This window comes from Zea mays, chromosome 6 (genome assembly GCF_902167145.1).
Source record: "Zea mays cultivar B73 chromosome 6, Zm-B73-REFERENCE-NAM-5.0, whole genome shotgun sequence".
NCBI lineage: Eukaryota > Viridiplantae > Streptophyta > Magnoliopsida > Poales > Poaceae > Zea > Zea mays.
In genome coordinates, this window is record NC_050101.1 from 112,414,142 (window position 1) to 112,437,965 (window position 23,824).

The following is a 23,824-nucleotide window of genomic DNA, read 5'->3' on the forward strand; positions in this document are numbered from 1 at the left end:
ACCCGCTTGCCGCTGCATCGCTTCTCGAGTCTAATATACGCTCAATAATGCTCCCTCCGTCCAAAAAACGAATATATATATATATATATATATATATATATATATATATATATATATATATATATATCTATATGACTATATCTATATCTATATCTACTACTTAGAGCAACTCCAACAGCCTCACTAAACATATAAGATTCAGTAAAAAATAAAAAAAAACCAATTAAAATTGTATCCAATAGGCTCGCTTTACTCTTATCTTCTCCATCGGACTCGTCATATGGTCTCCTCCGCTAGGCATCTTTGATTAGGCGTATGGCTCGCCATATCTCTCGTCGTGCCCAACTGTCCGCCGTCGCGGTGAATTCACTCTCCTGTGCGCACTTCTGCTCCCGCGTCGTCCACCCCGCCACTAGGCCGTGTCGACACCGCGAGTACGCCGCACCCTCCCGCTCTCGCTACTAGGCCACGTCGTCCGCCCCCTTGACCTCCGCCTCGCACACCAAGTGAAGCACGCGCCACCACATTCATCCGTTCGCGTGATGGATTCGGAGGCACATCGCACGCATGGAGATCTGGGGCAATCCACTGTCAGTTTGATGCTCCGGCATGTGCTTCCTCCAATAAGCTTTGAAGGTTAGATGCTAGTGGATCAGCCCGATGGCAATCGAATTGCCCTTGCTTGAGTTGTGATGAGCATTTGGAAATGCTGCTCTTGCAAGGACGTTGACCATGAACACAAGGAAAATATGTTTTTCTTTGCTTATTAATCTGCAGATTCTAGGGCGCCATGTTTATTTCTTTGTTTCTATCTTTGTTTAGTCAGCTGGGAATTACAATCGGGCCAAGAAAACAATTAGACAAGTCCCACGGTCTGTATCTTCTGACCATTCACTTGCGACATGTCTGTTCTTCTGCGCGTTCGGGAAATTACAGACTCCGTTCCCTGTTCCGTCAGAATCCGTTATGAAGATTCATGTGCCCGCAAAAAAAGAATGACATGCGTTCGTTTAGTTGAGATTTACAGATCATTATCTAAATTTAGTGAGTCTATTGGCTACACCCACCCATTAGTAACTATTGTATCTTTTTACGGCTCTCAATATTTTAAATTTAGATAGGATTTTTACCTAATTTGTTGGAGATGCTCTTATTAAGACGGTAAGGGGTAGGCTACCATTCCCATTCCCCCCTCCCCGCAAAGCACATTCCCATTCCCGGCTGTCATTCCATGTTCTGCCAGTTCTGTCATTCTCATTCCTCCCTCCCCGCAAAACTTATTCCCATTCTCGTCTGCCACTGTCTTTCTCATTCCCCCCTCCCCGCAAATCTCATTCTCATTCCCACGTACATCCCACGCCTAGCTAAAATTAAATTAAAAAAACACAAATGTGGCCACAATGGAATTCGAACCTGCAACATCTCAAGCAAATGTGCTCGTAGCTACCACTACACCACATATGTGTTTATGTCAATATCTGTTACAGTAAAAATATCTATTACATCTCTCCCAAAGCCTACCTGCTACTTTTGCACAATGTGTAGTAGTAGATAATTATCAACGAGATTCCTGAATTATATTTTTGGATGGAGGGAGTAGTATTTAAAGAAGAGCCTTGCATGCAATTTCTTTTTGTTTGAATAATGTTTTCAACTTAAATTCTTTTTTATATGTGTGACATTTATTCTCCGTAATATTTTTTCCATGGATCTGACTTGTGAGTCATTTTCATAAACCAACGCTAAAGATGAATCCATGTTTCTTACTTGGAAACCCCGAACAAAGACCACTGGCAGGAGGCGCTCGCATTGGCGTCGCTCATCGACGACGAGAAGAAGCTTGGCGACTGCCAGTTCGACCTCTGGAAGCAGTACTACGTGGTCGCATGCGTCGCTGTGTTTGGCAAGCTCCGCCGCAGCCGTCGCTTGGACGCGGTCCAGAGCGGCTGCACCGCGCTATCCATCTCAAACAGGGGGACCTCATGGTCGTCACTAACGCCGGCGACTCTTGGGTTGTTCTGGGCACCACATCCGATAACGGCGCCGTCACACCGTCCAGCTCATCATCACTTGAAGCTCAACCTGCCACATAAGTCACTACTGACCGGCCATGAATTCTTGTGCGCTAGGATGACGGCTGTTGCTGACATTGTGTGAGTATCCTCGAACAAGATGTATGTAGAGGAGTGGCACATCCGGTGGTGCAACGGCTAGGTGTATTACCTCGCTGATGAGCCCGGGGTGCACTTCGTTTGACAGCCCAAGCAAGAGTCATCGGTACTCGCCATGTCGTGCGCGTTCGACGACTACTATATGAAGGACTATGGCGTCATCTTGGCGCCAGAGGTGACGTAGAGGAGGACCGACAGCAATGACCACTCGCCATCGTCGGGGTAGCTTTTGTGCCGGTCTGCCTTTAATTCTCTTCGCAAACACATACACTTGCTTTTTTTGTTTAAGCAAGCGTGTATGGTGGTGCGTACCTGATGACTGACAATGTACGAGAGAACTTCTACCGGCAGGTGTGGCACGTGCTCTTCAATGATGATACCATGCAAATCGTGGCATATATCGAAGTCTGCATGATACTGATGGTTGTAATGTAGTAGTGAAACAGCTAAATTAAAATAACAAAATTTATGTATGGCTAGGATTACAAATGGATTATGAAACATTTTCTTATAACAATATAAGACATATTTTGTATATAAGTTATTATGTTATTATATGTTCCCGTTGCAACACACGGGCACTCACCTATGACTATGAAAATTACGACACTGACTTTAAAAAATGTCAATAGAATCACACGTGCCCTTCTATGGGACCAAAAAGTAGGATATTGTTAGGAAGTTTTGTTTGAACAGATTTAACTGCTATTTTGGGTTTATGATTTTGCTCCATTTAGAAGATACTCCTGCCTTATGTCTGTAGTGTGAATGTCATATTTACCTCCGTAATTTTAGCTGAGGTGGATCCCTTCCTATATTTTTCTCTGCTCTGTTTCCTTGAATGTGTGGATCTCTTTCCTTTCCAACTTTCTCTATTGATGGAACTATGGAAGGTGGAAATCAGCAGTGTCCTCATCAGCTATAAATGTAGCCACATACCCCAGTTTCTATCTGCTCTCCCTCTTTTCGCGCCTCTAGAATTTGTCACCTATCACAAAAAATTAAGATCGCATTGCAGAGTGCATGTGTTGGTTCTCTTCTTCCTTACGCCAACACCAACGCCGGACAGAGGCTGGCAACAGCAGCGGCACCGCAGATCTATCTCTTTCCTTCTTACTCTCTCTCTCTCCCTGCATGGAGTCTGGCTCTGTCGTTAAACTGTTTGGATCACTAGAATGGTAGGATAAAACTGAGTGAAGTTCAGTCACAAACTTGGCTTTGTTCTTATTCTTCGTACCGATTTATGTTAGTGTTGTTACTATCTGTCTGCTTGAGTAATAACAACATACTGTATGGCACTGAATCATTTGGTGGATAACTGAAATGCGTGAACTTGGAAACGGCCTCGAACCAGGCTGCCTGTATATGCGTGGAGACATATACAATACAGTATATTTAGCGAGGGCGTGATTTTAGCTTTTGTCTCCGTGTCTTGTTTTTACCAAGAGAGCAAGTTATGCTACTATATTTAGCAAAAACTATCAGAAGAGAGTATAGCACATACTCAAATTGCATGTTTTCTCACCATGGACGAGCCAAAAATTAGTTACCAGAATATTAATTTTTGAAGCAAAGAAATCAATACAAACAAATCAGCATCAGTTGTAAACAAGCTTTTAGGCTGGTGATTACACGTGGAGTGGCAATAGCAGTACAATTGAACATATAGAAATGTATGGTGGATTACTGAATTGCGTGAACTTGGAAACGGCCTCGAACCAGGCTGCATGTATATGCGTGGAGAGGAACCCGCGAGGCTGTTCTGTGGAGCTTTACCAAGCTAATGGGGATCAGTGCACCGACTCCCATTACCATGTTGTCGGGGAGGAAATCTCCCCGTCCGGGTGGCGGATTGCACCCGCCCTAAATCCTAAAGAGAGGAGGGGCCTAAGCGTTTTGCTTGCTACGGGACTGGTGGATCAACACACGAGAGCACGCGAGGATTTAGAGTGGTTCGGGCCGCCGGAGCGTAATACCCTACTCTACTGTGTGATGTATTGTTTGGGAGCTTGTATGAACTTGAGAGTGTCTGCCTAGAGTTGGGTCTGAGTCTTGTAACGTCGCATGCCTCCCCTTTTATAGCTGAAGGGGGGCATGCACAAAGGCACTGAGCCCCGACTTGTGGGCCCAGGGACATAGAGAATATAACACTTGGAACTATAAATATTTGCTGCCGGGGCAATCCCCTTGTGTCCTGTCGTCCAAGATCTGTGTATCTTCGGCGTGCAGGGCAAGCTTCTTGTAGAAGGGATAACAAAGTGCGATGCTTGGCACGGGCGCACTGTTCGCCAGCAAACCTAGCAGGCGCGCCACCTGCAGGATGACCTTGACGCCGCCTGCCAGTGGATGGGACAGGACACATTAAATGCTGAGAGGGCACGTCGCCTGTCAGCGCAGTGGCAGGCGGCGTGTCCTCTCCTCAATAAATGCAGGGGCTACACGGCTTTACGTCAGGCTCGGCCCGATGGCTTATGTCATGGACCACAAGCAGCGGGCCTTCGCCTGCGCGGGGAGCGGAGAATAAGGCCTGCACACGTGTCAGCACCGGACCTCTGCATACCCCAATGTCCTTCTCGATCCGGAAGCCTGCCGGGGTTCGGACCTCCCCCGGGGCTCTGGACCTGTATGTATCCAGGGGCCCGGTGATCTTCTATGGGGGTCCGATCTTACTGAGGCATGGTGCCTTTCCTCGCCACGTGGCGCCCTTTGGCCCGCCCGTCCGGTGGAGTTAGGCGCGGTCCTCCACGCGGCCAGGAGGCGTCGCATGGGTGCGATGCCTTTATGCTGTAGGAGAGGGTACCCCTGATTTAGGATACCGACAGTGGCCCCCGATCCCGCCTCAGGGGAGGATGCGAGCCTGCAGGTGGGACCAGAGTCTGTTTGGTGGCTGGACCGCTGCTTCCGCGCGCCTGTTGCTGCAATTACTGTCGGCCTGCTTATGACCACGCCAACTGTCGTGCCTATTCTTACGGCTGGCTGACCCGTGACCGTCGTACTTAACGGCATTGCTTGGCCATGCGCGGGGCTGCCTCGAGTCGCTGCACTGGTTTTGAAAAATTTTACCTTTTCAGAATCCGTGACAGTCCCGAGAAGACAAGGCATTGGCGTAGGCGGCGGTGCGGCTTCTTTGCACACGGTAACCGGCGCTCCGGTTACATGACGTGTGGGCCTGGGCCCCTGAGTTGGACCGCCAGTTGTGGCGGAGCTGAGGGGTTGCTCAGCCGTGGGGCGTTTGCACGCTTCACGCGCTGCGGTTCGCCTCTTTGACCGCTGGTTACGGCAAAGGTGAAGGGGCGCTTGATCGTGGGGCGGTTGCATGCCCCTTGCGCGGCAGTTCGCCTTCCTGACCGCTGGTTGCCCCGGAAATGGAGGGGCACGTAACCGTGAGGCAGTCGCACGCTCCTCCTTTGGGTTAGTTTTTATGACATGCGGGGCCTGGCCCCCATGTCGTAAGGTGAGATCCCTGGTGCATGTCGAGGGAAAACTTCACTCGTGACGCTTTAGGGGCGCGAGTGGGGGGATCTGCCTTTAAAAAGGGGTTGATCCCCCGGGCAGTAGGCATGCCTCGCTCCTCTTGCGACCACCGCGTCCTTTCGCCTTCCGGGCCTCCAGATGGGGTGCGCCGGTGTTCTCCGGAGGGGTCCGCGTCAAGGTCGTCTCTTCCGGCGACTTTACCGTCGGAGGGCGGGCACCCATGGTGGTGTCGTCGATATTGTCTTCTTCCTGCCGCCATTGGAGGAGTGCAACCCCATGGGGGTTGGCATCCTTTCACCGCCCTTCGGCTTTAAGGATTTTCATCATGCAGCCCGGCTGCAGTCCCCTGCCGGTGGTCATCCAAAAGGATGACTACCAGCCTTGTGGTGGGGAGAAGCAAACCAGGCTGCTGCCTCCCTCCTGCCCTCAGCTTCAAGGATGTTCATCATCCGTGCTGGGGAGGGGGGTGTGCCGAGTTGAGGCTCCACCTCCGCGTGGGTAGCGACCTGATTCTTCCCTCAGTGTCCGGGGGAGAAGGGCGTTCGCCGTCTGTGGCGCTTTCAGCTGCCGCGTGCCTGGCTTCTCGGCCTGGCTGGCACTGGCACCGCCTCCAGCGCTGCATCCTGCCGCTGGGACGGAGCGTGGCTGCCCGTCCACCGCACGAGCGATGGTGGCGCTGTGCGCGGGTCGGCCACATCCACGGCTTCTCCCACTCCTCCGGCTGCACTGGGAGGCTTTACAAGACGTTGTACACCGTGGCAGTGGCTGTGGCGTTCTTGGATGGTCTTGTCCTCACTCCTGTTGGTCGAAACAGGGGTGAGGACCCCTTCGTGCGTGCTGAGGTGGTCGCCGTCGCCGGTGAGGCTGCCTCTTGCAGGAGCGGTTGCCTCCGCTGGTGAGGGCATCAGAGCCATCTATCGCTGAGTCCCCTACTCCTTGGCTTTAGTGGCCTCGTTGTCACCCCCTGTAGGAGGACAGGTGCGAGGACTTATCTGCAGCGGCGCACATGCTGGGATGATTGCCGCTGCTGCCGAGTCGTTGGTGCAAAGGCGACCGTCGCCATCCGTGCTGGTGCGGTTGCCTCTACCGGTGAGCCGCTCGGGGTTTGTTATCCCGTGGCCCTTGCTGGTGTGGAGGTAGTTCATTCCTGCACAAATGAAGTTGGGTCCCGCTTGTAAGGGAGTGTAATGACATCTGGTTGAGAGCAAAATGTAATGACATATGTATGCAGGGTTTTAGCCTGGGAAACCAAGTTGTGCGTCCGAACCCCCTAGATGGAGGCTTCAAGTACTAAGACACCTGCCGCAGGGCGGTGGAGTATGCAGGCTCACGGCACGGGACCAGGCTGAGCGGCTACATGGCTTTCGGACCACCCCAGGAGACAAGTGCCTACTCTTCAAAACCGGACCTCCAGTTCGTTGGACGCACAGGACTATAGTTTTAAATACTAGGACACCCGTCATGGAGTGGTGGAGTGTGCAAAGTTTTGGGTACGAAACCAGGCTAACCGGCCACACAGGCTCCGGACCACCCTATGGAACGGGCATCCGTTCTTTAGAACCGGTCCCCAGGCCTTCCCCTGTTTTGTAAAGTAATAGATATTATCTATTAAGCAGTATTTAACAATTATCTGTGTGTTGCCCGATCCTGTTGTTAACTTCCCTTGGTACCTGGCCCCCCGCCTGGGGTGCAGGCTCGATGTGTCGAGGCTGGACACCAGCGCGTATAAAAGAGTTGTCAACGGCCTTCGGGAGGCAGTCTCACTGAGACCTGGATCTGTACACAGCTTTAGCTAAAGAGCGTTAGTGATACACCCATAGACCTCGTCATCTGGCATTTTTCATCCTTTGATACATGCTCGGGATTTGCAGTGTTTTGGCTAGGGGAAGCAAGTTGTGGGTCCGGACCCCTTGGATGGTGGTTCTAGATACTAGGACGCCTGTCACAGAGTGGTGGAATATGCAGGCCCATGGTACGGGACCAGGCTGAGCGGCTACATGGTTCTGGACCACCCCAGGAGTCAAGCGTCTCTTCTCTAGTTCCAGACCCCAAGTTATCGGACCCACAGGACTTATAGCTCTAAGTACTAGGGTGCTCGTCACGGAGTGGTGGAGTGTGCAGGGTTTTGGGTACGGAACCAGGCTAACCGACTGCACAGGCTCCAGACCACCCCATGACACGAGCACTCGTTCCTTAGAGCCGGCCCCTAGGCTGTCGGGTGCCCCTGCTTTCGCATAGAGGTCCTAAACTGCAACCCTGGATGTTCAATCTAGATGTCATTATGCCTAGTGGGATGGGAGCTGGGCAGGTGGGTTAGATAAAACACGATCAGAAACTGTAGGGTGAGACCGTGGAGCAGCAGGAAATTGCTATCATAGAGGCATATCTTGAGAGGGTAGTTTTCCTTCATAGCTAATCATGTATGGGTGCGGGCCAACAGGCCGGGTTTATGGGGGCAGACCCTACCGGGTTGGCATACCCGTGTGCACTACCTAGTTACAAAAAGGAAAAACTTCGACCCCTCAGACTTGCTCTATAGATAAAACTTACAGAGATATTTCAACACTGGGGGAGGCATTCCTTCGGTCATAGCTAGACAGTTGCCCTTCGGTCGGGGTACCCCCATTACCATGAAGGGTCCTTCCCAGCTGGGGGAGTGTTACGGAGCCCTGATTTGGTCTGGTACCTTTGTAGGATTAGGTCCCGACCCTGGGTTCCCATCTGCATTTGATGAAGGAGGCCCCGCCTTTGGCTGTGGTCATTCCTGGATGAACCTGTCAGAAAGCTAGACCCGTGGGGAATCCAGATGGGTTTCCAGAGGAAGGCAGGCTTCAGCTCCGTAGGCCGGGGTACATGGGATCCCGCCGGTGGTCCGCCTAGTCGTCGCCGTCGGAGTGGGAGTCTTTTGCGAAGATGTCCTTCAGGTCTCCTTTGGGTGACTGATATCCGAGGTCCTGTTTAGCCGCAGCCACCTCGCTGTCGTCGACCTTTTCTTTGCCAGGACGGCGGCGAGGTGGGGAGCCGTCTCTGGAAGACTGCTCATGTCGCTCGCTGGCGGCAACACTCCACGGCGTTGTGGCGACCGTTGGGATGTATAGGGCACGAGCCGTCGTTACTCCTTTGTGGTCGTGGGCATTTGTTGCGGTCGCCCCGGCCTCCGGTCGCGGCTGCGACGACCAGCGCGGTAGACTGTGGCTTCTCGTAGCCGTGGCCCTTCTTTTTCTTTCTACCGTCCCGGGGGATGGCACCCGAACCTCCCGTCTGGGTGGTCCCGGTTTGTGGGGCCGAGTGCCATGCTCGGCCTTCAGCAGCTCTGGCACACTTGTCCGCCAGGGCGAAGAGCGTGGGGACAGTCTCCACATCATGTGTGGCCGATTTCTCCAACATTTTCTTATCACGTACCCCCTGTCGGAAGGCCGTGATGATGGAGGCATCGGAAATATGAGGTATCGTACCTCGCACCTTGGTGAAGTGGGAGATGAACTTCCGGAGGGTCTCACCTGGCTCCTGCCTCACAGCATGGAGGTGGGCCTCTACATCGTGCTGTTGATAAGCATTGGCGAAGTTTGCCACGAACCGCGCACAGAGCTCTTCCCAGGAGTAGATTGATCTTGGGGCGAGGTTCATGAGCCAAGTCCGGGCTAGTCCAGACAGGGCGACATGAAAATATGTCACCATTACGGCGGTGTTTCCACCCGCCGCCATGATGGCGGTGACATATACTTGCAGAAACTCCGATGGGTTCGTTGTCCCATCATATTTTTCCGGCATGTGTGGCTGGAACTTGGGCGGCCATGATGCCGTGCAAAGATGGTCAGCGAGGGTGACGCAGCCCATGTCGGTCAAGGGGACACCCGTTTGGGACCGGGCGCCCACTGGTGTCTACGGTGCCTCCGCAGCGAAATCTTGGTCGAGGTTGCGACCCTCGACGTTCTGTCGGCGCTCACGCGCCCTTTCCAAAGAGACCCAGTTGTCTTCTCCCGTACGCCTACGGTTGAGCTCGCCCGGAGGTCGTCGCTCTGTGCACCCCTTACGAAGGGCGAGCGCACAGACGCCGTCGCCTCGCGTTGGCGCCAGGATGACCGAGGCCTCGACCTAGTTGAAGTAGAATGTGTCATGCCGAGCAGTCGGTCGACGTTGTCGCGCCACTGCTTCATGGCCCCCGGTGATGCCGTAGAGCTAGGGGGTGGCGTAGCAACTCTCTGGCTGCAGACAGCGCCGTAGGCGCTACCCTCGATGGAGTTCGGGACGCCTGCGCTGGTGTGTGCTGCTGCACGGCGTGCACGGTGCAGTCCCAGAGTCGGGGCTGTCGGGCACTCGTGGTGCGGAGGACGCAACCTCCTGCTCCATCACGAAATCCTCCGAAGTTTCGGAGCGGTGCTCGATGATCCGCACCATCATGCCGAGCGAGAAAACAAGCGAAAACTTGAAGCCTGTCCCCTACCTGGCGCGCCAAATGTCGGGGAGGAAATCTCCCCGGCCGGGTGGCAGATTGCACCCACCCTAAATCCTAAAGAGAGGAGGGGCCTAAGTGTTTTGCTTGCTACGAGACTGGTGGATCAACACACGAGAGCACGCGAGGATTTAGAGTGGTTCGGGCCGCCGGAGTGTAATACCCTACTCCATTGTGTGATGTATTGTTTGGGAGCTTGTATGAACTTGAGAGTGTCTGCCTAGAGTTGGGTCTGAGTCTTGTAACGTCACATGCCTCCCCTTTTATAGTTGAAGGGGGGCATGCACAAAGGCACTAAGCCCCGACATGTGGGCCCAAGGACATAGAGAATATAACACTTGGAACTATAAATATTTGTTGCCGGGGCAATCCCCTTGTGTCCTGTCGTCCAAGATCTATGTATCTTCGGCGTGCAGGGCAAGCTTCTTGTAGAAGGGATAACACAGTGCGCTGCTTGGCACGGGCGCACTGTTTGCCAGCAGACCTAGCAGGCTCGCCGCCTGCCGGATGACCTTGACGTCGCCTGCCAGCGGATGGGACAGGACACAATAAATGCTGAGAGGGCACGTCGCCTGTCAGCGCAGTAGCAGGCGGCGCGTCCTCTCCTCAATAAATGCAGGGGCTACACGTCTTTACGTCAGGCTCGGCCCGATGGCTTATGTCATGGGCCACAAGCAGCGGGCCTTCGCCTGCGCGGGGAGCGGAGAACAAGGCCTGCACACGTGTCAGCACCGGACCCTGCATACCCCAAGGTCCTTCTCGGTCCGGAACCCTGCCGGGGTTCGGACCTCCCCCGGGGCTCCGGACCTGTATGTATCCAGGGGCCCGGTGATCTTCTGTGGGGGTCCGGTCTTACTGAGGCATGGTGCCTTTCCTCGCCACGTGGCGCCCTTTGGCCCGCCCGTCCGGTGGAGTTAGGCGCGGTCCTCCACGCGGCCAGGAGGCGTCGCATGGGTGCGATGCCTTTATGTTGTAGGAGAGGGTACCCCTGATTTAGGGTACCAACACATGTGTACGTGTGTTTGCATGCTGCTACGACGACTACTTTCACGCACGCGCACACAGAAAACGCGATGCTACCACTCCATATGACTCTAAGGACATGGCTGTTCGACTGCTTGCCAATAAAGAGTCACGTGGGCCGAAAGGAGAAATCATAAATAATAGAAAGCATTATATGGACATGCGTTTCTGGGTAAGTTTGTTTCCAATCATTAATGTATTAATATATAGTATCTACATCTAATCCTCATGTGGACATGTATATATATTGTCCAGAGAATGGTTGGTTTTGGTAAACTTCCAAAGTACCATCAGGATCCTACAACAGAAGAGTTAGCCAAAACACTCGATTGTTGGCCATCAATGAATTATTATATCACGGGTTGTAGATATGTAAGTATGTGTTCATTTCGAATGTATTTATAAAGGACAGTTCTTTGCAATCCTAATGACTGCTATTTTTCAGGTTCTTATGCCATGAAAATTCAACGGATATCACACCCTTTTCGTAATAGATCATGTTAAAAAGCATGTGACTTTTATCGACTTTACACTGACTCAAGATTGGTGTAAACACATGCCAGACAAGAGGTTTGCGGAAGCGATTATCATGGCCTCAAAGAAATATAAGATTGCTTACAACAAGAAACGTTCTGGATGAGCGGAGGATATATTTAAGTGGGAACATACAATTCAGACTGATGTTCCATTGACTTAAGTGGGTATTTTCTTCGTACCACCTTCTCAGCAGTTTAATTTTTTTTTATGATAATCATTGTATAAAACATAGTTGTCTAAACATTATTCTATAGGTTTAATACCAGCTACCTTGTTCTACAAGCTATGACCATGTGGGGGAATGACAGACAAATGAAATTTGTTGGGGTGAGTGTAGTACGTTCGTTTTATGTTCAAAACATACATTCCAGCTACCTCGTTTTACAAGATAATATTTTTTGTTTTCTTATGTCTTTGTCTGTAGGATGCAAAGATTCTTCGAAGGAACTTTGTGATTGATCTGTTAAGTTATGAGGACAATTCGTGCCGATATACCATCCCTGCAAACATACAACAAAGACTTATCGATATGCTAAAAAAGATTAGCTGATTAGTGTACGGTTGTCGACACATTTGTCTGCAATTAAAATTCTAAATTAACTTTTTAGAAATAATTTGTGTGACAATGATAATACTTTCCACACGGATTTTGCATATTATAGTGATGTTTGTCGTTCCGTATCAATGTTTCATACAAATGTTTTACTTCCGTCGCAACGCACGGGAACATACCTATAACAATATAACACACATATGTACATAAGTTATTGTGTTATTATACGGTTCCATTGCAACGCACGGGCACTCACCTAGTGTGTGTGTGTGTGTGTATATATATATATATACTAGGTATATGCCCGTGCGTTGCAACGGTGGATACTTGTACACGGATATGTTATTGTTTAGTGATGCTATCAAGAATCAACTCAACAATAATAACAAGTGAGTTGATCTAGATAATTAGTGAAAAAATCAGCCTTGCACCAAATATTCCTATGGATTTTGTTTGCATATTTGAAAATTCCTATGGATTGCTTTCCTCGTACAAGTTAGAGAAAAATAACAAAAGGATTGCAATTCACAGCTAACTCTAATTCGAGTACGGAAGAAGCCACCTGCAGCTGCAGAGATCCTGAAGCTCAACTGCGATGCTTCGCAATATGCGTTCATTACAACATAACACTCTGAACATATGCAAGCCATCAGTTTTCACCGTTTCACCATCCTAATGTGGTCTTTTATTGACCCGAGTGTACTGGACTAAGGTGCATCAACGTGCGGCAGAACCGCAGAACTACATTCACTGCCTCAACTGAAGCTAGGGCAGTAGGTCCCTTGGACAAACCAAGGCGAACCTCCATTCCGTGGTGCATGTCAGGTTGACGGAAACCTTCAGAATCTTGAGGCACTGCAAGCCGGCAGAAAAAAAAGAAATCAGAACAAGTCAAAAACGATTGTGCCAATAAGGAAAAAAAGTCCAATGCTATCACAAAGCATATACATAGATAAAATGTTAGGCGGTAACTCAATTAAGCACCAATGACCACTAACAACTGACACATTTTATCACTCATCAGAGATGCTGATCCTAAAAGTTATTGTAGCTATGAGAGACAACTCAGGTCAGACTGTCACAAAAACATATAACGTTTCTAGTTCCTTGACCTTATGACAACCTTCTTTGGTCTCAAGGCGTTTGCATTTCTTGGGTCAAGAATAAAATCAGACTTTGTATCTCATGTGAAGGCAACTTCTGGGTACAGTATGATATCTGTAATCTAATATTAAAACTTGTAGTGAATACCATATGGGACATATTCCTAAGCAATAAGGCCCAGTTCGAAAGCACGTTATATAACAAATCATGAAGTGACACATATCACAGCACTCGACAAACATTTAGCATTTATGTTCACTGCTATAAAGAATATTGGTTAATTCCTCTATTTCTAAAATACTTTATCAATCGGTTTTGGAGACTACTACTATATAATACTAATAAACAATTTAGTTCATTGCTTCAAGATACGCACTGGAATGTTAATTACAGAAATGCTTAGCAGACCAACATAGAAGACTGTCACAAAATGGAAGTGGACTTGCGTTCATGTACCTCTCGGCTTGCCTCATGAGCCAGATTGGTGCCCTCTCAACCTTTTTCCCTCTGATTGTGTTCACCAGCAGCGGCTCCTCCACCGTCCCGGGCGAGGCCTCCTCCATTACCGTCTCTGAACCGTACCATCACGTCAAAAGAGCAGCTAAATTAACTTCTCAGCCCAAGCCTCGCAACCTATGAGCAGAAGAGAATAAGATTCACCTTTGACAGCGCTGTAGCGGACGGTCGAGAGCTATCTGCGTCTAGGCTTGGTGCGGGCGAACCTATCGTGGAAGAGGGAGGCGGACGGCAGCAAGAGTGGCTGGCACGTTTGGCATCACGCTATCCAGCACCTGACAAAAGCCCAACCCCTTGCTTCCGCCTCTACTGCCGCGCTGGTGGAAGCATTGTCCTGAAACATGAGGGCAAAACATATTTTCTTTTGTTGTATAAATTGCTATTAACCTTTTGCAGATATACATTTCCTGCTCCAAAGCTACATGGAAGATAATTTCACAGTAGAAAAACAACTAGAGGAAATTCCATGGAAGATATACATGGAAGATATGTATATATGTATGTATATATATATATATATATATATATATTAATAGCCCTGTGCTTCCAATAACTAGAGGAAGCCCAGGTCGGATGGTGCAATCCGGTCGAGTCGGACCAGGTCCGGACGTCTATAAAACAGGACCCGGAGTGCTAAGGTTCAGTTTTTTACGCTTCACCCTATTTCATTAGCGACACCGCGTGCGACGCCGACGGTTGCCCCAGAGCGTGCGTGACGGTGGACCCCCAGCCAGTGGCCGCAGCTCCATGACCTCGACGCGCGGTGGCGGAGGTTCCTCGATCCGGAGTAGTGGCGGCGGTTTCCAGGCCGGTGGCGGCGGCTCCCCGATCCAGAGGGCGAGCGACAGCGGGCCCTTGTGCGGGCAAGCGGTGGCGTTCCCGAGGCCCCAAGGAGGCGGCACTTCCAAGGCCGGCGAGCAAGCAGTGCCCGTCGACGTGCGAGTAGCGACGGCGACGCATGAGGCGCGAGGTTCGAGTGAGCGGCGTCACGGAAGGCACGAGATGCGCGCAATGATGATCGCGCGTGACATCCTATGATCCGGCGCAGTTTGGGTGGCCCGAGTGACGACCTACATTTGTGCTCGTGTCATCGACGACGTCCTCCGGCCACTACCTCCTTCGATTCGTATTTTCTGTTCGATTATTGTGTTTTATGCCTACCACATGTATTATTTACGCTAAAAACTGTACGATTTTATGCTTAAACATGGAGTTCGTATATCAGTTTACTGCTTTGCATACACATTGGAAAGGCAATTCCTTCATTTATGTTGTTCGTAATTTGCGCGCATGCAATGAAAACTCCAACGATTTTGCCATTTTTTGGATCTGTATAAAAATAGAAACTGCATGCATGCGACTGCCATGTTTTTTGGATCTGTCATAAAAATAAGATCGTAATAACAACCTACTAGAGCTATCAACCTCTCACATTGACTCGGTATTTACGCTTATAATTGAGGGATTTTATGCTCAAAACTTAAGGTTTTAACGCTCCACCCGGTGATGCGTCCACCAGTGAACAACATGCCAGATTTTTTACGCAGTGTAACGAATTGCATAAATACATACACCGTGTAGTATAATTTGTATCAGTATATATCATAAACTAGTTCTAATGCATTTAGCTGCATGGCTGTTGAAGGGATCCTATATTTATGAAGGAAATAAAATATTAAATATGATTTTTTGTTTCTATGCATGCAATTCATTTCCTTTCATTGCATATTCTTTCCATCATAAATTTGTGCACATGGAGCTGGTAACTGATCTTTACGCAACATACCGAATTGCATAATTATCTACACAATGTAGCATACTTAGTATCAGTATATATCATAAAATGGTTATTACGAGTCTAGTTGTATGGTTGTTGCAGCGATCCTAAATTTATGTAGAAAATAAAGCATTTAAAATAGAAACTGTCACACATATCTTTCATAAATTTACGCGCATGCAAGGGATCGTGTTTGACTCATGCATGCATTTTGCCATAATTTTTGGATCTGTATAAAATAGAAACCGCATGCATGCGGCTGTCATGTTTTTCGGATCTGCCATAAAAATAGGATCGTAATAACAACCTACTATAGTTATCAACCTCTTACATTGGCTCGGTGTTTACGCTTATAATTGAGGGATTTTATGCTCAAAACTTAAGGTTTTTACGCTCCAACCCGGAGATGCGTCCACCAGTGAACAACATGCCAGATTTTTTACGCAGTGTACTGAATTACATAAATACCTACACCGTGTAGTATAATTTGTATTATAATATATCATAAACTAGTTCTAATGTGTTTAGCTGCTTGGCTGTTGGAGGGATCCTATATTTATGAAGAAAATAAAACATTAAATACGATTTTTTGTTTCTATGCTTGCAATTCATTTCCTTTCATTGCACATTATTTTCATCATAAATTCGTGCGTATGCAGCTGGTTACATATTTTTATGTAGTATACTGAATTGCATAATTATCTACACAATGTAGCATATTTAGTATCAGTATATATCATAAAATGGTTCTAACGAGTCTAGCTGCATGGCTGTTGCAGCGATCCTAAATTTATAAAGAAAATAAATCATTTAAAATAGAAACTGTCACACATATCTTTCCAAAATTTACACGCATGTAAGGGAACGTATTTGACTCATGTACCCTTTTTTGCGCGCACAGACGTGGGGTGGGTGGCGCACCCGACAGCCTGTTTGAGTCGGCGCGCTGGGTTGAACCACGTTGCAGGGATAATCGACCTGGGCTTCCTTTAACTATTGGAGCTCAGTGCTCCATATATATATATATATATATATATATATATATATATATAGTTTAAATTTTATCTTACAATCCTAGAGACCCACTTTTTAGTTAACACGTACTGCACGCGCAACTGTTCCCGAATCCAGAGTGCCCGTCCCCTCCTCCCTCGTCCACTTGTTCCCTTTCCCGAGAGATGTAATATGGTTCAGAAAATATCCGTCCGAATCTAGATTTGAAGATGGTGAACGCTGGTTCAGATGAAATTTTCGGATATTCAGATATTTTTTGGATAACGGATACGAATACGGATATCGAATTCGAATACAATATGTCTGATATCCGTTGGATATCAAATATTCAGATATTTTCTCGGATAAATCTTCTCGGATATCTGAATATCTTATTCGGATAGCTATGTGCATTTTGTTGTTTTTTTAGAAAAAAAATAATAATGCACAAATAGCCTTAGAAATTTATGAAATTTTACGCAGGCATAACATATGTCAAATATAATCCTCTAAAATATTTGGACCATAAAATCCACAATATGCTGGTGTTTCTTTAATTTCACTTTCACTTGTTCCGTGAATTACACATGAAATCACTCTAAGTATCCAAGTTTCAACATAATCAATACTTCACTTTATCATTTTCATGTGGAAACTTGAGGTTATCAATACTTCACTCAACCCCTCTCAAGCGGTCCAAAGACCCACTTGAATACCACGGTGTTTTGTTTTGTTTCACTATATCCCGCTTGCGAGGAATCTCCATAACTTGGAGCCTCTCGCCCTTACAATTTGATGTTCACTAAGAAGCACGAAAGTAAGGATGGGATGAGCAACGCACATAAGACACAAAATCAGAGCACAAACACGCACACAAGTCACAACTCGAGCTCACAACACAACTCGAAGAGTTCTCTACTCAAATGGAGCTCTAGTTGCTATCACAAAGAATCAAATGCGCGGAATTGGAGTCTTGGTGCTTAGGAATGCTTAGAGAATGTTTGGTGTCCTCCTCCATGCGCCTAGGGGTCCCTTTTATAGCCCCAAGGCAGCTAGGAGTCGTTGAGAGCATTCCAGGAAGGCAATTCTTGCCTTCTGTCGACTGGCGCACCGAACAGTCCGGTGCACCACCGGACACTGTCTGGTGCGGATTTCTTTCCTGTTCTCGCGCAGCCGACCGTTGGCGATTTGGAGCTGTTGGCGCACCGGACAATGTCCGGTGCACACCGGACAGTCCGGTGCCCCCTTCAGACCGTTGGCCCGGCCACGCGTCACGCGCGGATTGTGCGGCCGACCGTTGGCTCACCGGACAGTCCGGTGCACACCGGACAGTCCGGTGAATTTTAGCCGTACGCCGCCGACGAAATCCCGAGAGCGGTCTTTTCACCAGAGCCAGCCTGGCGCACCAGACATTGTCCAGTGCACCACCGGACAGTCCGGTGCTCCCAGACTGAATTGTCTTTGGCTGAACAAAGCCATCTCTTTTCCAAATTGATTTCTCCTGTTTCTAGTACTTAGACACAATACATTAGTCCTTAAAACAAAGTACTAAGTCTTAGAAACATACTTTTATGTTGATTTTCACTTTGTCCATCATTTGGCATAGATTAACACATGACCACTTGTGTTGGCACTCAATCACCAAAATACTTAGAAATGGCCCAAGGGCACATTTCCCTTTCAATATCCCCCTTTTTGGTGATTTATGCCAACACAACAAAAGCAATACAAAGATGTGCAATATCAATGCAAATAAGAACACAGATTTGTTTTGAATCAAATTTGGCATATTTGGATCATTCTTTGCCACCACTTAGTTTTGATTTTGCAAATCAATCTCAATTTCCTATCTCTAAGTCAAACACACTTGTTGAGACATAAAGAGAGTTGTTCCAAGAGAAATTGTTCAAAGATTTCAAAAACTCCCCGTTTTTCCCATAATCAACCATTCTCCCCACAAGAGGCCAATTTTTGACAAGAGAGACAATAAGAGAGTTTTGACAAACCAAAAGCTCTATTCTACTATTTTCAAAATTCTCAAGTGTTCTCAAGTGGTAGCTGATCCATTTATTGCTTTGGCCCTTAATTTCTCCCCCTTTGGCATCAAGCACCAAAACGGGATCATTTTTGGCCCTTGAACCCCATTGCCTCACTAAAATCTTCAATTAAGAGTAAAAAGGCAATAAGAGCATGGAGATGGACTTGGAATAAGTTACCCTCTCATCGGAGTGCAGTGGAAGTCTTGCATGGTCCAAGTCCACCTTTTCCCTTTCAAACCTCCTTTGAGACTAAATTAAGAGAACTCAAGCACATGGTTAGTCTCAAAGGGTCAAGTTGTAGCACATCTCCCCCTAAATATGTGCATTACTCACACATGGACTTTTGAGGTCCGGGGAGTGTTTGTACAACTTGAACACCATAAATAGACAACAATATGCATAAAGGAACATGATCAAAGGCATAAAACACATGTATGCTAAAGATCAATCCAAGTTCCGCGAATCTAAGACATTTAGCTCACTACGTAGCCTGCAAAAGGTCTTCTCATCTAAAGGCTTGGTAAAGATATCGGCTAGCTGGTTCTCGGTGCTAACATAAAACACTTCGATATCCCCCTTTTGCTGGTGGTCTCTCAAAAAGTGATGCCAGATGTCTATGTGCTTTGTGCGGCATGTGTTCAACAGGATTATCCGCCATGCGAATAGCACTCTCATTATCACATAGGAGTGGGACTTTGCTCAGATTGTAGCCAAAGTCCCGGAGAGTTTGCCTCATCCAAAGTAGTTGCGCGCAACACTGTCCTGCGGCAACACACTCGGCCTCAGCGGTGGATAGGGCAACGGAAGTTTGTTTCTTAGACCTCCACGACACCAGGGACCTTTCTAAGAATTGGCACATCCCCGATGTACTCTTCCTATCGACCTTACATCCAGCATAGTCGGAGTCTGAGTATCCAATTAAGTCAAAGGTAGACCCCTTTGGATACCAGATCCCGAAGCAAGGCGTAGCAACTAAATATCTAAGAATTCGCTTCACAGCCACTAAGTGACACTCCCTTGGATCAGATTGAAATCTAGCACACATGCATACACTAAGCATAATATCCGGTCTACTAGCACATAAATAAAGTAAAGACCCTATCATAGACCGGTATGCCTTTTGATCAACGGACTTACCTCCTTTGTTGAGGTCGACATGTCTGTCGGTTCCCATTGGAGTCTTTGCAGGCTTGGCATCCTTCATCCCAAACCGCTTTAGCAAGTCTTGTGTTACTTCGTTTGGAAGATGAAGGTGCCATCCTTGAGTTTCTTCACTTGGAACCCAAGGAAGTAGTTCAACTCGCCCATCATCGACATCTCAAATTTTTGAGTCATCACCCTGCTAAACTCTTCACAAGACTTTTGGTTAGTATAGCCAAATATTATGTCATCGACATAAATTTGGCACACAAATAGGTCACCATCACAAGTCTTAGTAAAAAGAGTTGGATCGGCTTTCCCAACCTTGAAAGCATTAGCAATTAAAAAGTCTCTAAGGCATTCATACCATGCTCTTGGGGCTTGCTTAAGTCCATAGAGCGCCTTAGAGAGCTTACACACGTGGTCGGGGTACCATTCATCCTCAAAGCCAGGGGGTTGCTCTACGTACACCCTCTCCTTGATTGGCCCGTTGAGGAAAGCGCTCTTCACATCCATTTGGTACAACCTGAAAGAATGGTGAGCGGCATAGGCTAACAATATGCGAATTGACTCTAGCCTAGCCACAGGAGCAAAAGTCTCCTCAAAGTCCAAACCTGCGACTTGGGCATAACCTTTTGCCACAAGTCGTGCCTTGTTCCTTGTCACCACCCCGTGCTCGTCTTGTTTGTTGCAGAACACCCACTTGGTTCCCACAATGTTTTGCTTGGGACGAGGCACCAGTGTCCAAACTTCATTTCTCTTGAAGTTGTTGAGCTCCTCCTGCATGGCCAACACCCAGTCCGGATCTAGCAAGACCTCTTCTACCCTGAAAGGCTCAATAGAAGAGACAAAAGAGTAATGCTCACAAAAATTAACTAATTTAGAGCGAGTAGTTACTCCCTTGCTAATATCACCCAATATCTGGTCGACGGGATGATTCCTTTGAATCGTCGCTCGAACTTGAGTTGGAGGGGCTTGTGGTGCTTCTTCCTCCATAACTTGATCATCTTGTGCTCCCCCTTGATCACACGCCTCTTCTTGATGAACCTGTTTATCGTCTTGGGTTGGGAGATGCACCATTGTTGAGGAAGAAGGTTGATCTTGCTCCTTTTGTTCCTGTGGCCGCACATCTCCAATCGCCATGGTGCGTATTGCGGCTGTTGGAACGTCTTCTTCATCTACATCATCAAGATCAATAACTTGCTCTCTTGGAGAGCCATTAGTCTCATCAAATACAACGTCGCTAGAGACTTCAACCAAAACCGATGATTTGTTGAAGACCCTATACGCCTTTGTATTTGAGTCATAACCTAACAAAAACCCTTCTACAGCTTTGGGAGCAAACTTAGAATTTCTACCTTTCTTCACTAGAATATAACATTTGCTCCCAAATACACGAAAGTATGACACATTGGGTTTGTTACCGGTTAGAAGCTCATATGACGTCTTCTTGAGGAGGCGATGAAGGTAGACCCGGTTTATGGCATGGCAAGCCGTGTTCACAGCTTCCGACCAAAACCGCTCGGGAGTCTTGAACTCTCCAAGCATCGTCCTCGCCATGTCGATGAGCGTCCTGTTCTTCCTCTCTACCACACCATTTTGCTGTGGTGTGTAGGGAGCGGAGAACTCGTGCTTGATTCCTTCCTCCTCAAGGTACTCTTCTACTTGAAGGTTCTTGAACTCCGACCCGTTGTCGCTCCTTATCTTCTTCACTTTGAGCTTGAACTCATTTTGAGCTCTCCTTAGGAAGCGCTTGAGGGTCCCTTGGGTTTCTGTTTTATCCTGCAAAAAGAATACCCAAGTGAAGCGGGAAAAGTCATCAATGATAACAAGACCATACTTACTTCCTCCTATGCTTAGATAGGTGACGAGTCCGAAGAGATCCATATGAAGCAACTCCAAAGGTCTTGATGTGGTCATCACATTTTTGGTATGATGAGAGCTTCCCACCTGTTTACCTGCTTGACAAGCTGCACAAGGTCTATCCTTTTCGAAGGTTACATTTGTTAGACCTATTACATGTTCTCCCTTTAGAAGTTTGTGAAGGTTCTTCATCCCCACATGTGCTAAACGGCGATGCCACAGGCAGCCCATGCTAGTCTTAGCAATTAAGCATGAATCTAGACCGGCCTCCTCTTTTGCAAAATCAACTAAGTAGAGTTTGTCGTCTAATACACCCTTAAAAGCTAATGAACCATCACTCCTTCTAAAGACAGACACATCTACATTTGTGAATAAGCAATTATATCCCATATTACATAATTGACTAACGGACAACAAATTATATCCAAGCGATTCAACTAAAAACACATTAGAGATAGAATGCTCGGAAGAAATAGCTATTTTTCCTAGTCCTTTAACCTTGCCTTGATTCCCGTCACCGAATATGATTGAGTCTTGGGAATCTTTGTTCTTGACGTAGGAGGTGAACATTTTCTTCTCCCCCGTCATGTGGTTTGTGCATCCGCTGTCGATAATCTAGCTTGATCCCCCGGATGCATAAACCTGCAAGGCAATTTAGGCTTGGGTCTTAGGTACCCAACTCATGTTGGGTCCTACAAGGTTAGTAACAATAGCCTTAGGGACCCAAATGCAAGTTTTATCTCCCTTGCATTTTGCCCCTAATTTTCTAGCAACCACTTTCTTGTCCTTTCTACAAATAGCAAAGGAAGCATTGCAAGCATGATAAATTGTAGAAGGTTCATTACTTATTTTCCTAGGTACATGAACATTTCTCCTAGGCATATGATGAATGACATTTCTCCTAGCCAAACTTCTATCATGCATAATAGAAGAACTTGAAGCAATCATGGCATGTGAAACAACATCATTGTAACTTCTATCATAATGAACATTCTTAGAATATCTCCTATCATGGTACATGAAAGCATGGTTCTTTTGATCACTATTAGCCATAGGGGCCTTCCCTTTCTCCTTGGCGGAGATGGGAGCCTTATGACTTGTTAAGTTCTTGGCTTCCCTCTTGAAGCCAAGCTCATCCTTAATTGAGGGGTGTCTACCAATGGTGTAGGCATCCCTTGCAAATTTTAGTTTATCAAATTCATTTTTGCTAGTCTTAAGTTGGGCATTAAGACTAGGTGTTCACTACAAGCATCAACATTAAAATCTTTACACCTATTGCAAATCACAACATGTTCTACACAAGAGTTAGATCTATTTGCTACTTCTAGTTTATCATTTAAATCATCATTAACACTTTTAAACTAGAAATGGTCTCATGGCAAGTAGATAGTTCACAAGAAAGCATTTCATTCCTTTTAACTTCTAAAGCAAGAGATTTTTGTGCCTCTACAAATTTATCATGTTCTTCATACAAAAGATCCTCTTGCTTTTCTAACAATCTATTCTTATCATTCAAAGCATCAATCAATTCATTGATCTTATTGATTTTAGTTCTTTCTAAGCCCTTGAACAAACTAGTGTAGTCTATTTCATCATCGCTAGATTCATCATCACTAGAAGAAGCATAAGTAGACTTTTGAGTGTTTACCTTCTTCTCCTTTGCTATGAGGCAGGTGTGATGCTCATTGGGGAAGAGGGACGATTTGTTGAAGGCTGAGGCGGCGAGTCCTTCGTTGTCGGAGTCGGACGACGAACAATCCGAGTCCCACTTCTTGCCAAGGTGTGCCTCGCCCTTAGCCTTCTTGTAAGCCTTCTTCTTTTCCCTCTTCTTCTCTTGTTCCTGGTCACTATCATTATCGGGACAATTAGCGATAAAATGACCAATCTTACCACACTTGAAGCAGGAGCGCTTTCCCTTCGTCTTGCTTTTGTTGGGATGCTCCTTGCGACCTTTGAGCGTCGTCTTGAAGCGCTTGATGATGAGGGCCATTTCATCTTCATTTAACCCAGCCGCCTCAATTTGTGCCACCTTGCTAGGTAGCACCTCCCTGCTACTTGTTGCCTTGAGAGCAATGGCTTGAGGCTCATGGATTGGGCCATTTAATGCATCATCAACGTATCTTGCCTCCTTGATCATCATTCGCCCGCTTACGAACTTTCCAAGTATTTCTTCGGGCGACA

General features: G+C 47.3%; 1 long non-coding RNA gene across 1 annotated transcript; it reads right to left on the minus strand.

Moving 5' to 3' along the window:
• Window positions 1–12,827: 12,827 nt before the first annotated feature.
• On the minus strand, window positions 12,828–13,856 carry LOC103629771 (uncharacterized). The gene is made up of 2 exons (XR_554623.1): window positions 13,772–13,856; window positions 12,828–13,066 (listed from the first exon to the last, which is right to left on the minus strand). It is a non-coding gene; the product is annotated as an uncharacterized lncRNA (long non-coding RNA).
• Window positions 13,857–23,824: the final 9,968 nt, after the last annotated feature.